The following is a 12,042-nucleotide window of genomic DNA, read 5'->3' as shown; positions in this document are numbered from 1 at the left end:
TGGATCGATGGGGTTACAGACTTGTAATGCAGGTCTTGCACAAACAGCATAAAAACAACTTATTTTGCACTATGTTAATTGACACTGAACTGCCTTTGAAGAGAAGAGAGGGTTAGCAACGGAAATGACGTTTATGGCCTGGACTCGACGTCACGAGAATGTATCAACTATTCAATATTTAAGAATTTTTTGCTGACTAGTGTTTGAGCTGTTTGTTTTTCTGCTGGTTCCATCACAGAAGTTAACTAGTAAATCATTTAGTGTTATTTAACATATTAGTTCTCATTTCATCATTTATGTACTTGTAGGATACTTCCGTTTTTTTTAGATAAAAGATTGTTGGGTGAAATTTCTAAGATACCTTCAACTGTGATAAAAAATATTTGACAAAAGGTTTTGGGCATGGACTTGCCCTGTTATAGAGTTCTGAATTTTGGACAGCTGAGGATAGTCTCAGTAGCTTTTACCGCCAGTACAAAATGAAAAGGGTCTGACATGGCCAGGTGGTTAAGGCGCTCGACTCGTAGCCTATGAGTGGCGAGTTCGAATCTCCGTCGCACCAAACATGCTCGTCATTTCAGTCATGGAAACGTTATAACGTAACGGTCAATCCCACTGTTCGATAGTAAAAGAGTAGCCCAAGAGCTGGTGGTGGGTGGTGATGACTAGCTGTCTTCCTTCTAGTCTTAAACTGCTAAATTAGGGATGACTAGTGCAGATAACCCTCGTGTAGCTTTGCGAGAAATTAAAAAAAAACACAACAAAACTAAATAAAAATGAAAATAGATAACGTTTTTTTAATACTAAATTATTCGTTGCTGCACACATTTTGTAACGGATTACTCGTTGTTCTATAATTTTTATGTTGAGCTTAAAAGTTACCGAGTCAAGTGTTTGAAATAAAAACAATTTTGTAACAATAGCTTTGACTCCGTGTCGCCATGTTCAATTTTATCCAATTTGTTTAGGATTTTAGTCAAACCTCGACAGAGATTTGAGGTACTAAAAACAAAGTTCGAGTTCATCTCAAGGCTACTCAATTGGACTGAGGATCAAATATTGGGCTGTTCAAGGAAGATAACTTAAAGCTCAATTACTCTTGGGCTATTTTAAATCATTTTGGACAATACGAACAACGGATTTTCACAAGAGCCTTTATCCATCAGAGTGGACATAATCGGAAATAAAGCAGTTACATAAATTCCGAACATTAGTCATCCTTCTAAACATTCCCCATACCATTACACCACTTCTAGCAACACAGAATATTGAAATAATATAAGCAAGTTAAAATGTACAGTATGGTTTTTATCCATGTTTTAGTAAATAAAGGGGTAAAATATGACCCATCAAAATAAACAATTTGTCTGCTAATCACCACTGAAGTCTACTTTCTTTTTAGTACTTATGCTGTTTTCAGATTGGTTGTTGGCTGCCATATACATATTTTACAATATACTTCGTAGTGTATTGTTAAATTAACTGAAATACTGTATAAGGTCTGTTGCACTTACAAGCCTATTCAGTCGTGTTTCCTTTTCTATTACATCTGTTAGTAACCTCTGATCACAGATGTGTGTGAACAGATAATGGATTGGTGATGATGCCGATAGAAGATGGTTACTCACTGATGTACTCCTTTGAAGGTGGGAGAGATCTTTACTTTTACTCAGAATATTTGTTTGACTTATAGAACGACTTTACTAGTACAAAACTATTGAGAAGTTTATACTATGGAAGACTTGTTTTGTCACATGTTTTTCATTTGTTATCTCTTCAGCCCTTGGCAAGTACCCAATACAGGCTCATTCTGTAAATACCAGAAGTTTAATTTTGTTATAGAAATTTTGCGCTCGCCTATAAAATTGCTTGCCAGCCATAATATTGAACGCTGACTACTATGACACTTAAATATCCTATTCATCCAAATGTCTTAGGCATTCTACATCAATGACTTTGAAAATTCTTTGTTACGGAGAAGTTTATCGTCAACAGTCGTAATAAAAGCTGGTATGTTTTAAAATGTGAACGCATGAGTCGATTAATTATCAATCTGACTTCACAATACCAAAAATATACGCACGGCTCCATAGTTACGGTGTATACGGTGAGGAAGAAAGAAACAATATGATTAGTACATTCATGACTTATATGGTGTGAATGTAGCAGTTTGTTTTAGGGTTAATATTTTTGTTTTTTGGAATTTCACACAAAGCTACTCGAGGGCTATCTGTGCTAGCCGTCCCTAATTTAGCAGTGTAAGACTAGAGGGAAGGCAGCTAGTCATCACCACCCACCGCCAACTCTTGGGCTACTCTTTTACCAACGAAAAGTGGGATTGACCGTCACATTATAACGCCCCCACGGCTGGGAGGGCGAGCATGTTTGGCGCGACTCGGGCGCGAACCCGCGACCCTCAGATTACGAAGCGCACACCTTAACGCGCTAGGCCATGCCAGGCCCAGTTTTAGGGTTAATAACAGCCGCAGTTAGACATCAATTCATGACTTATATGGTGTGAATGTAACAGTTTGTTTTAGGGTTAATAACAGCCGCAGTAAGACATCAAAAGTTTGCTCTAATTTTTTTTGTTTGAGTGCAAATTTGTCCAGAGAGATTGTGTGAACCGCACGGATTAATCCCTGGATTGCAGTTATAAGCCCTCAAGCTTGTCGCTGAGCCACCGGTGAGGTGGAAAGTTTTCAGATTAACAGGAGCTGTCTAACTCATTTAAAAACGCATTACCCCTTGATCTAAATTAACAGAGATTCTGTGACGAGCAGTAAGATATATATATATATATATATATAGTGTCCTGATATCATGCAAGCCACGAATTAAAGTTCACTGACTAAATTTAAGTGTGAAAATTGCATTTTGTACTCGTAGAAAAATATAGAAACTCTGAAGAAAAACGATATTTAATGATCAACAAAGGTTTGTTTGTTCTAGAGCCATCTGTTCTTTCTACCGCGGGAATCTAACCTCATATTTTAGCGTGGTAAATTACTGATCTCCCATCAGAAGCCATCAAGAAAAGCATTTTTTGCTGGTTTGGGACTGTGGCAAAGACTTAACTTCATTCACTTTAAGTAATTAACTGAGTTTCTACACCGTGCAGGGATAACTTATATATTGATTATTTTCCCCAAGAAAATATGGTAATGCGTATATAATCGTATGGAAGTATTCTACATTTCTTTAAATATATGTCTTCGGAATTTTCAACCCTTTACGTCAACTAAATCACTCTGATTTGCTGACTCAAGCTGTACTGGTTAGTCGTGAGTAGGCGGAACTACGGTCAACTGCAGAAGGTGTGGCGTATCAAAAAATGCAATAGGTCTCTACTTCACAAATGATATTTTAGATTTAACTTTCGGTAAAAGTAAAAGGAATCTGAAGTAAAGTCAGTAAACAGTCGTTTTGTTGTATAATACCGCACAATAAATTAGTGCAACATCTTAATGTTATTCACACAATTAAATCAGTTTAGATTAATAAATGGTGAGTTAAAGATAACGTAAATAAGTTATTAAACGACCGCTGGACCCATTAAAAAAATCCACTACGTTAATTTGTGTAGTACTTTGAAATGGGAATAAAACGTGATATTTATAGGGCCAAATACAAGAATTCTGCTTTTAAAACTCGGAATTTGAAAAGAAGTGAAAGTAGAACACAAGTAATAACCAATGAGAGACATGAACCAGACTCCGTCATAAGTCTAAATAAATAACATTATAACTTATTTTACTTTAAACCAAATCGCACTGAATGAAAACGTCCAATTTTTTATATTCTTAACCGAATATTCTACCCTTTACTGTCGTCACTTCACTCTAGGTCGAAAATGCCAGTTTATAATAAATATCTGTGATTCAACATGAAGCTGAAAATGTCACTCTCTACCCTATAGTCGAAACGTATTCACTATGTCCTTCACTACTGCACAATGAGTGAACAATTTCAATCTATACAATTAGACACTCTGCGCACTACTGAAAATTAGACCATATATCCTTCACCATTTCACAATGAATACAAAAAATTACTGTATACAATTAGACACTCCACTCGCTGCTAAAAAATTAGATCATATATTCTTCACCAGTTCACAATGAATAAAAGATTTCACTCTATACAATTAAATACTCCACACGTTTTTGAAAATTAGAACAGGTATCTTTCACCACTTTTCATATTGATTGAAAAATGCCACCCTGTATCCTAAGGTTAAAATTTGTACATCTTAAATCGCTAGTTATTTAGTGTGCACTAGCTGTTCGCAATCATTTATTGGAATAGTTTTTTTGTTTTTTTATAAACTGCAAAAAATTAACGAACGTTCTGAGATAAATGTAAGATCTTTGCTTGCAGCCAAAGTGTTCTGTTATTACTCCAGAAATCTGATTAACAAAGTAATGATTAACACATACTAGCATTACCTGAGGGTTTTTTTTTAAGCCTAATAAATAACGCTGGTAATGCTACATTAGCCAAAAAAATTAAATAAATAAAAGAGGGTTTGGCGTACTGACGAAATATTGTTAAACCTTGTTGAACGTGTGTAGTCACATCCTAAACAGTGAAGATCATGCGGACATTAGACTAAAACTTATATCGAAGGGTCGCTCGAGACCGGTACACGTACACGGGTTTGTAATATCTGACTAAAACAAGAACAGTTTCCTCACACTAATGATCTGAAGGAAGAGTTTTGAGATCTGCGTATCGTACTTGTTTGTCAGGCTTAGATCTACACGTTCGTGAGTTACTAAAACGATTACAACTTATTCATGCGAAGTTCGTTTGCCTGACGTCGTGCAACTTACATATAATTGAGATTACACGACTTAATTTTCGTTCTAAATACCTTATTCGGTTTAGCAAATAAACTACAATGAAAGAAAAAAAAATATCCCATGGATACCGAATATTGAAAAAAAAAAAAAACTTGTGCTAGGAAAGAAATGAAAGACAGAATAACTGAATAAAAAAACAACAACAATAGTGGAAGAACATTAGTAACTGGGGAAGAATTGTAATTAAACACAAAGATACACAATGAGCTAACGAGTATTGAAATCCGATTTCTAGCACTGGAAATTCGCAGACACACCGCTATACCACTAGGGGTCTTGGAAAGAGAACAAAGGGAAATTCGTTTTTAGAATTACGCGCAAAGCTACACGAGGGCTATCTGCGCCAGCTGTCCCTAATTTAGCAGTGTAAGACTAGAGAGAAAGCAGCTAGTCATCAACACCCACCGCCAACTCTTGGGCTACTTTTTTTATCAACGAATAGTGGGACTAACCGTAACACCATAACAGCCGAAAGAGTGAGCATGTTTGGTGGGACAGGGACTCGAACCCGCGACCCTCACAATGAGAGTCGAACGCCCTAACCACGTGGCCATGCCGGGCCCTCGAAAGTTTTTAAATACGAGACGAGCGGTACGTGTCTAGAAAATAGTTCTAAGGAAGCAACGAAAAATTTGAATTTTGTATCTTCGATTTCTTGTGCACCAAACATGGGATAAACGATCAGGCCAGACACCTCTACGGATCATAAGTAACCATCTTTAACTTAAGAATTGCTGACCGAAACGAGGACAATCAGTTCTGCAGTATCAGATGTCTGTGTGGCAGATACTAACACAATAGTTTTGTTAATTCTCACAGAGTTCGGAAAGAGCAAAATGCCGTTATCATGGTTCGAACTCTGATACAAAGCTCAGCTTACTAATGTGGCAGGAAGAAAACAGATGGCAAAACGGAAATTACCAAAAGTCAGAAGTAACGTCGCAGATGGTGTATAAATGAAGAAAAAAGAAAAATGTATGCAAATAAAAGATAGAAAGAAAGAATGATAGAAGTAATAAAAACATAATAAAAATAAAAAGAAAGAGTGATAGAAGTAATAAAAATAGAAAAATACAATGATAGAAGTAATAAAAAGAATAAAAATAGAATGATAGAAATAATAAAACGGAATAAAAATAAAAAGAGTGATAGAAGTAATAAAAAGAATAAAAATAGAATGATAGAAATAATAAAACGGAATAAAAATAAAAAGAGCGATAGAAATAATAAAAAGAATAAAAATAGAATGATAGAAATAATAAAACGGAATAAAAATAAAAAGAGTGATAGAAGTAATAAAAATAGAAAAATACAATGATAGAAGTAATAAAAAGAATAAAAATAGAATGATAGAAGTAATAAAAGGGAATAAAAATAAAAATAAAGTGATAGAAGTAATAAAAATAATAAAAAAGAAAAAAGACTGATAGAAGTAATAAAAACGGAATAAAAATAAAAATAAAGTGATAGAAGTAAAAAATAATAAAATAGAAAAAAGAGTGATAGAAGTAATAAAAACGGAATAAAAATAAAAATAAAGTGATAGAAGTAATAAAAAATAATAAAATAGAAAAAAGACTGATAGAAGTAATAAAAACGGAATAAAAATTAAAATAAAGTGATAGAAGTCATAAAAATAATAAAATAGAAAAAAGAGTGATAGAAGTAATAAAAACGGAATAAAAATAAAAATAAAGTGATAGAAGTAATAAAAAATAATAAAATAGAAAAAAGAGTGATAGAAGTAATAAAAAATAATAAAATAGAAAAAAGAGTGATAGAAGTAATAAAAAAGAATAAAATAAAAATAAAGTGATAGAAGTAATAAAAAATAATAAAATAAAAAAAGAGTGATAGAAAATAAAAAAATAATAAAACAGAAAAGAGTGATAGAAGTAACAAAAATAAAAAAAAAAAAAAAGTGATAGAAGTAATAAAAAAGAATAAAATAAAAAAAAGTGATAGAAGTAATAAAAAATAATAAAAAAAAAAAAGATGATAGAAGTAAAAAAAATAATAAAATAAAAAAAGTGATAGAAGTAATAAAATAATAAAATAGAAAAAAGTGATAAAGTAATAAAAAATATAAAAAAAAAAATAAAGTGATAGAAGTAATAAAAAATAATAAAATAGAAAAAGAGTGATAGAAGTAATAAAAAAGAATAAAAAAGAAAAAAAAGTGATAGAAGTAATAAAACGGAATAAAAATAAAAAAAAAGTGATAGAAGTAATAAAAAATAATAAAAATAGAAAAAAGAGTGATAGAAGTAATAAAAAGAATAAAAATAAAAAAAAGGGTTATAGAAGTAATAACAATAGAAAGACAGAAAGATAGAAGTAATAAAAACAGAATTAAAATAGAGAAAAATCTTAAAAACAGAGAGAAAAAGTGATAGAAGCAATAAAAATTAAGTGATAAAAGTCACAAAAATCTAAGAATAGAAAGAAAAGTGATAGAAAAAAGGGGAAAATGAGAGAATCATTACTTTTAAGTACGCTATTGAGTATAAATTCCATGCTTTGGGAAACTTGGGCCCTTATCAGCAGGGTGCTATCTGAAACAGGAAACAAGCACTTTGGAATAATTAATAAGGTAGGCTGGGTAAAAAAAATGTCGTCCATCTGCTAAGTGCTAGTTCCAAAAGATGGCGATCTTTGGAGTTTGACCCTTTGCTACTGACAAGTAATCTAACAAATAGCAGGAAACCAGACGTTTCAATGGGCGATAAAACCCATTAGTTACAAGACTGCTTGTACTGTAATTCTAATAACGTTGGTACTAAGACGGTATCGGAAAACGGAGCTATTACACAGGAAGCAACCGTGGGAAAAAAGCCTCTTAGCGACCATAAGCCATTAGTTTTCTAAACTTTCCACTAATTTCAGCAATTAATGTTAATAATATCGGTCATTGTTCTTCACGTTAGTGATTCAGTTTGTTTTGTTTAAGCTACAGCTGTTATCAGGTCGTCTCAACGTGGTGCGACTCCATTCTATTTGTAGATGTGGTAGCTGATACGTAAAAGTTATAGAGACCTTACATATGCGTGCATTTATCACTCGTGTTTCCATTGCGACGTAAGAGATTTTTTTTCCCTCAACCAATGTTAATCTTAACACGTCAAAAATGTCACATTGGTTGTCTTGACGACGAGTGTAGCGTCTATGGGAAAGTTTGAAAAACTGTCATTAAGCCTAAAACGACTCCATTGTAACACTTATCCTTAGAGAACCAGAGCTCTTAATTCGAAATTGCTTTTAGAAGAAGTTGATAACCTTTCTCTTTTATTTAACGCTGTAATAATTAACGCACATTCAGACCAGGAAAGATACAATTCTTCAAATGATGGCGTTTAGTAAATGTTTTATTGAACAAACAGTTAAATTCTTTTGTCAACTTAAGTTGTTGTTGATTTTTGTTTGTTTGTTTTTCGAATTTCGCGCAAAGCTACTCGAGGGCTATCTGCGCTAGCCGTCCCTAATTTAGCAGTGTAAGACTAGAGGGAAGGCAGCTAGTCATCACCACCCACCGCCAACTCTTGGGCTACTCTTTTACTAATTGGGTGCAGTGGGATTGACCGTCACTTTTTATAACGCCCCCACGGTTGAAAGGGCGCAGATGTTTGGTGCGACGGGAATTGGAACCCGTAACCCTCAGTTTACGAGTCGAGTGCTCTAACCACCTGGCCATACTGGGCTCTTTTTTGACGTGATGCGCTTGAAGTAATGTGTAGTTTATAGCGCAGTCGTTTTTACAAAATCAAGATTTGTTGCAAAATATACAAGCTATGTATTTTTTGTTCTTATTTATATAGGGTGTTCGGAAAGTCACTGTGCAATTATATATTTATTAACAGACAAAACTGCACAGTGACTTTCCAAACACCCTGTATTTCATAGTTTTTAATTGGTTAAATATAAAACCGTAGAATCTATACATCTACACAGAGAATGATGTCTTTTCTTGAGTCGTCTTGGACAGGAAGCTATTTTCAAACGACAATGAGGATTAATTAATGTGATAAAATAATTACAATAAAATGTACAACCGTACTTACTACACAAGTGTTCTGTTCGACAAACAAAATTAAGTGTACCACATATCACATATTAATTAATTTAACTCTGTTCACATATCCTCATTTTTTAGGTAAGACTAGAAGACGGGGACAAAAAATAAAAGATGGATCTTTATAGAACAAAATAAAATCTGGAAGAAAAAAATAAGTTTTTTGTAACAACTACAAAAAAGAAAGTCACAATGAGTTGGGACCAGATGCCAAAACTCAGGAGAATAAAAAGCAAAGTTAATCTAGAACAACAATGAAAAAACTGTATGTGTGAAGTGATCTGCCTTAATTTGAACAAGATGTGAATGTTTTTTGTAGAACTTTTTCTGGAACAAGACATTAAAAAAAAAGAACGAATGGTGCACCCTTAGATAAAAAAGGAAATGATTTCTATTAGTTCTGGGTAGAAACTCTGGGAACAGAAATAACGTTGAGATGGAAGCTTTCTTTTGTCTCCAACTTGGAAGAGGTGAAAGACCCTAACACAGAAAGTTATATATAATAAGATTACTACCTGAAAAACACGAACTTTATTGTGAACTAGCAAGCTGAGATGATAGTTCTCTAATAAAGTAAAACTTTAAGACGAACCAAGAATAGTCTTCACTGAAAGAGAACGTTAAGGACTATAGAAAATCCTGCTCCATCAAGGCAAAGTTTGGAGAACTTGGAAGATGAGATTCTTCACGCATAAAACAAATTTATGGATCGAAACTATATTCTTCCAAAACTTTGGAAGAAAACTGAATTTCTTTATGAGTTCCAAACGTAAAAACAGTCAAAAAGGACTCTTTTTGGAAGAAAATTCAAATAATTTGGAACTAAATTCAAAATATAAGATAAATCTCCCAACTGAACAAAAACCTTAATGATTGGGTTTGATTTACATGCTAGAGATTTTTAGCACAGAGATGATACCTTAGAAAAGAAGGTTCTCATACAAAGACAGGTTAAGATCTCTATGATACCTTAGATAAGAAGGTTCTCATACAAAGACAGGTTAAGATCTCTATGATACATTAGATAAGAAGGTTCTCATACAAAGACAGGTTAAGATCTCTATGAATCGAACCCCTGATTTTAGCGTTGTAAGTCCCAAGACTCAGAGCTGCCCCAGCGGCGGACTTTTTGAGAAGAAGAAATAAAAAGATTCAGAGTGGATGACTGAGGTGTTTAGAACTGTGAAGTAAATTGGTATTGTTGATGTATCATCTCTTGAGGTGTTTAGAACTGTGAAGTAAATTGGTATTGTTGATGCATCATCTCTTGAGGTGTTTAGAACTGTAAAGTAAATTGGTATTGTTGATGTATCATCTCTTGAGGTGTTTAGAACTGTAAAGTAAAGTGATATTGTTGATGTATCATCTCTTGAGGTGTTTAGAACTGTAAAGTAAATTGGTATTGTTGATGTATCATCTCTTGAGGTGTTTAGAACTGTAAAGTAAAGTGATATTGTTGATGTATCATCTCTTGAGGTGTTTAGAACTGTGAAGTAAATTGGTATTGTTGATGTATCATCTCTTGAGGTTTTTAGAACTGTAAAGTAAATTGGTATTGTTGATGTATCATCTCTTGAGGTGTTTAGAACTGTGAAGTAAAGTGATATTGTTGATGTATCATCTCTTGAGGTGTTTAGAACTGTGAAGTAAAGTGATATTGTTAATGTATCATCTCTTGAGGTGTTTAGAACTGTGAAGTAAATTGGTATTGTTGATGTATCATCTCTTGAGGTGTTTAGAACTGTGAAGTAAATTGGTATTGTTGATGTATCATCTCTTGAGGTTTTTAGAACTGTAAAGTAAATTGGTATTGTTGATGTATCATCTCTTGAGGTGTTTAGAACTGTGAAGTAAAGTGATATTGTTGATGTATCATCTCTTGAGGTGTTTAGAACTGTGAAGTAAAGTGATATTGTTAATGTATCATCTCTTGAGGTGTTTAGAACTGTGAAGTAAATTGGTATTGTTGATGTATCATCTCTTGAGGTGTTTAGAACTGTGAAGTAAAGTGATATTGTTGATGTATCATCTCTTGAGGTGTTTAGAACTGTGAAGTAAATTGGTATTGTTGATGTATCATCTCTTGAGGTGTTTAGAACTGTAAAGTAAATTGGTATTGTTGATGTATCATCTCTTGAGGTGTTTAGAACTGTGAAGTAAAGTGATATTGTTAATGTATCATCTCTTGAGGTGTTTAGAACTGTAAAGTAAATTGGTATTGTTGATGTATCATCTCTTGAGGTGTTTAGAACTGTGAAGTAAATTGGTATTGTTGATGTATCATCTCTGTTTATAGTTAATAATGGGAACGGCAGGACAAAGAGAGACACATATATATTTTGTTAGGGTCGGAGTTCGCCTTCTGTTTATTTTTGAATTTCGCACAATGCTACTCGAGGACTATCTGTGCTAGCCGTTCCTAATTTAGCAGTGTAAGACTAGAAAGCAGCTAGTCATCACCACCCAACGCCAACTGTTGGGCTACTGTTTTACCAACGAATAGTGGGATTTATTGTAACATTATAACGCCCCACGGCTGAAAGGGCTAGCATATTTGGCGCGCCCGGGATGCGAACCCGCGACCCTCAGATTACGAGTCGCAAGCCTTAACACGCTTAGCCATGCCGGGCCTGAGTCGCCTTCATCTAAGGTAGCTTTGTATTTGACACAGGGCGGTTGACCTCTAGAAGGGGTTACCTTCGGTTACCATGGCTAAACTAATGTTAAGGAGGTTTAAGGTTTGTTTGTTAAGTACAAAGCTGCACAGTGCTAACCTGTGCTCTGCCCACCATGGGTATCGAAATCTTGTTTCTAATGTTGTAAGTCCCAGAACTTACTTTTGTATCACTTGCGTGTGTGTGTGGGTGGGTAGGTTTAAGAAAATGTTTAATTGGTCTCGTCTTAATTTCAAATTTTGCATTTTCTTAAAAGAATACGACAGCTTTGATTCACTCACTGGCGTTTTATCGTCCCTAAAATGTTAAGTTCCAATTCCATTTAACTCCTAAAAAAAATAAATAAAAAAATTGAAGGTTGAACTTTCAAAACGATTTGCTATCAGGTTTTCTAAGTCTGTGATTTTTATCTATTTTTTTTACCCTCTGTAAT

General features: G+C 33.8%; 1 protein-coding gene across 4 annotated transcripts in view; it reads right to left on the bottom strand.

Moving 5' to 3' along the window:
- The window catches only part of LOC143254304 (zinc finger protein castor homolog 1-like), a 243,484-nt gene that overhangs the window by 224,609 nt on the left and 6,833 nt on the right, over positions 1–12,042 (bottom strand). The window lies entirely within an intron of this gene.

This window comes from Tachypleus tridentatus, chromosome 6, assembly GCF_004210375.1.
Source record: "Tachypleus tridentatus isolate NWPU-2018 chromosome 6, ASM421037v1, whole genome shotgun sequence".
In the NCBI taxonomy this organism is placed as follows: Eukaryota; Metazoa; Arthropoda; class Merostomata; order Xiphosura; family Limulidae; genus Tachypleus; species Tachypleus tridentatus.
Note: the sequence above shows the minus strand (reverse complement) of the source record. Positions and strands in the feature narration are given on the sequence as shown.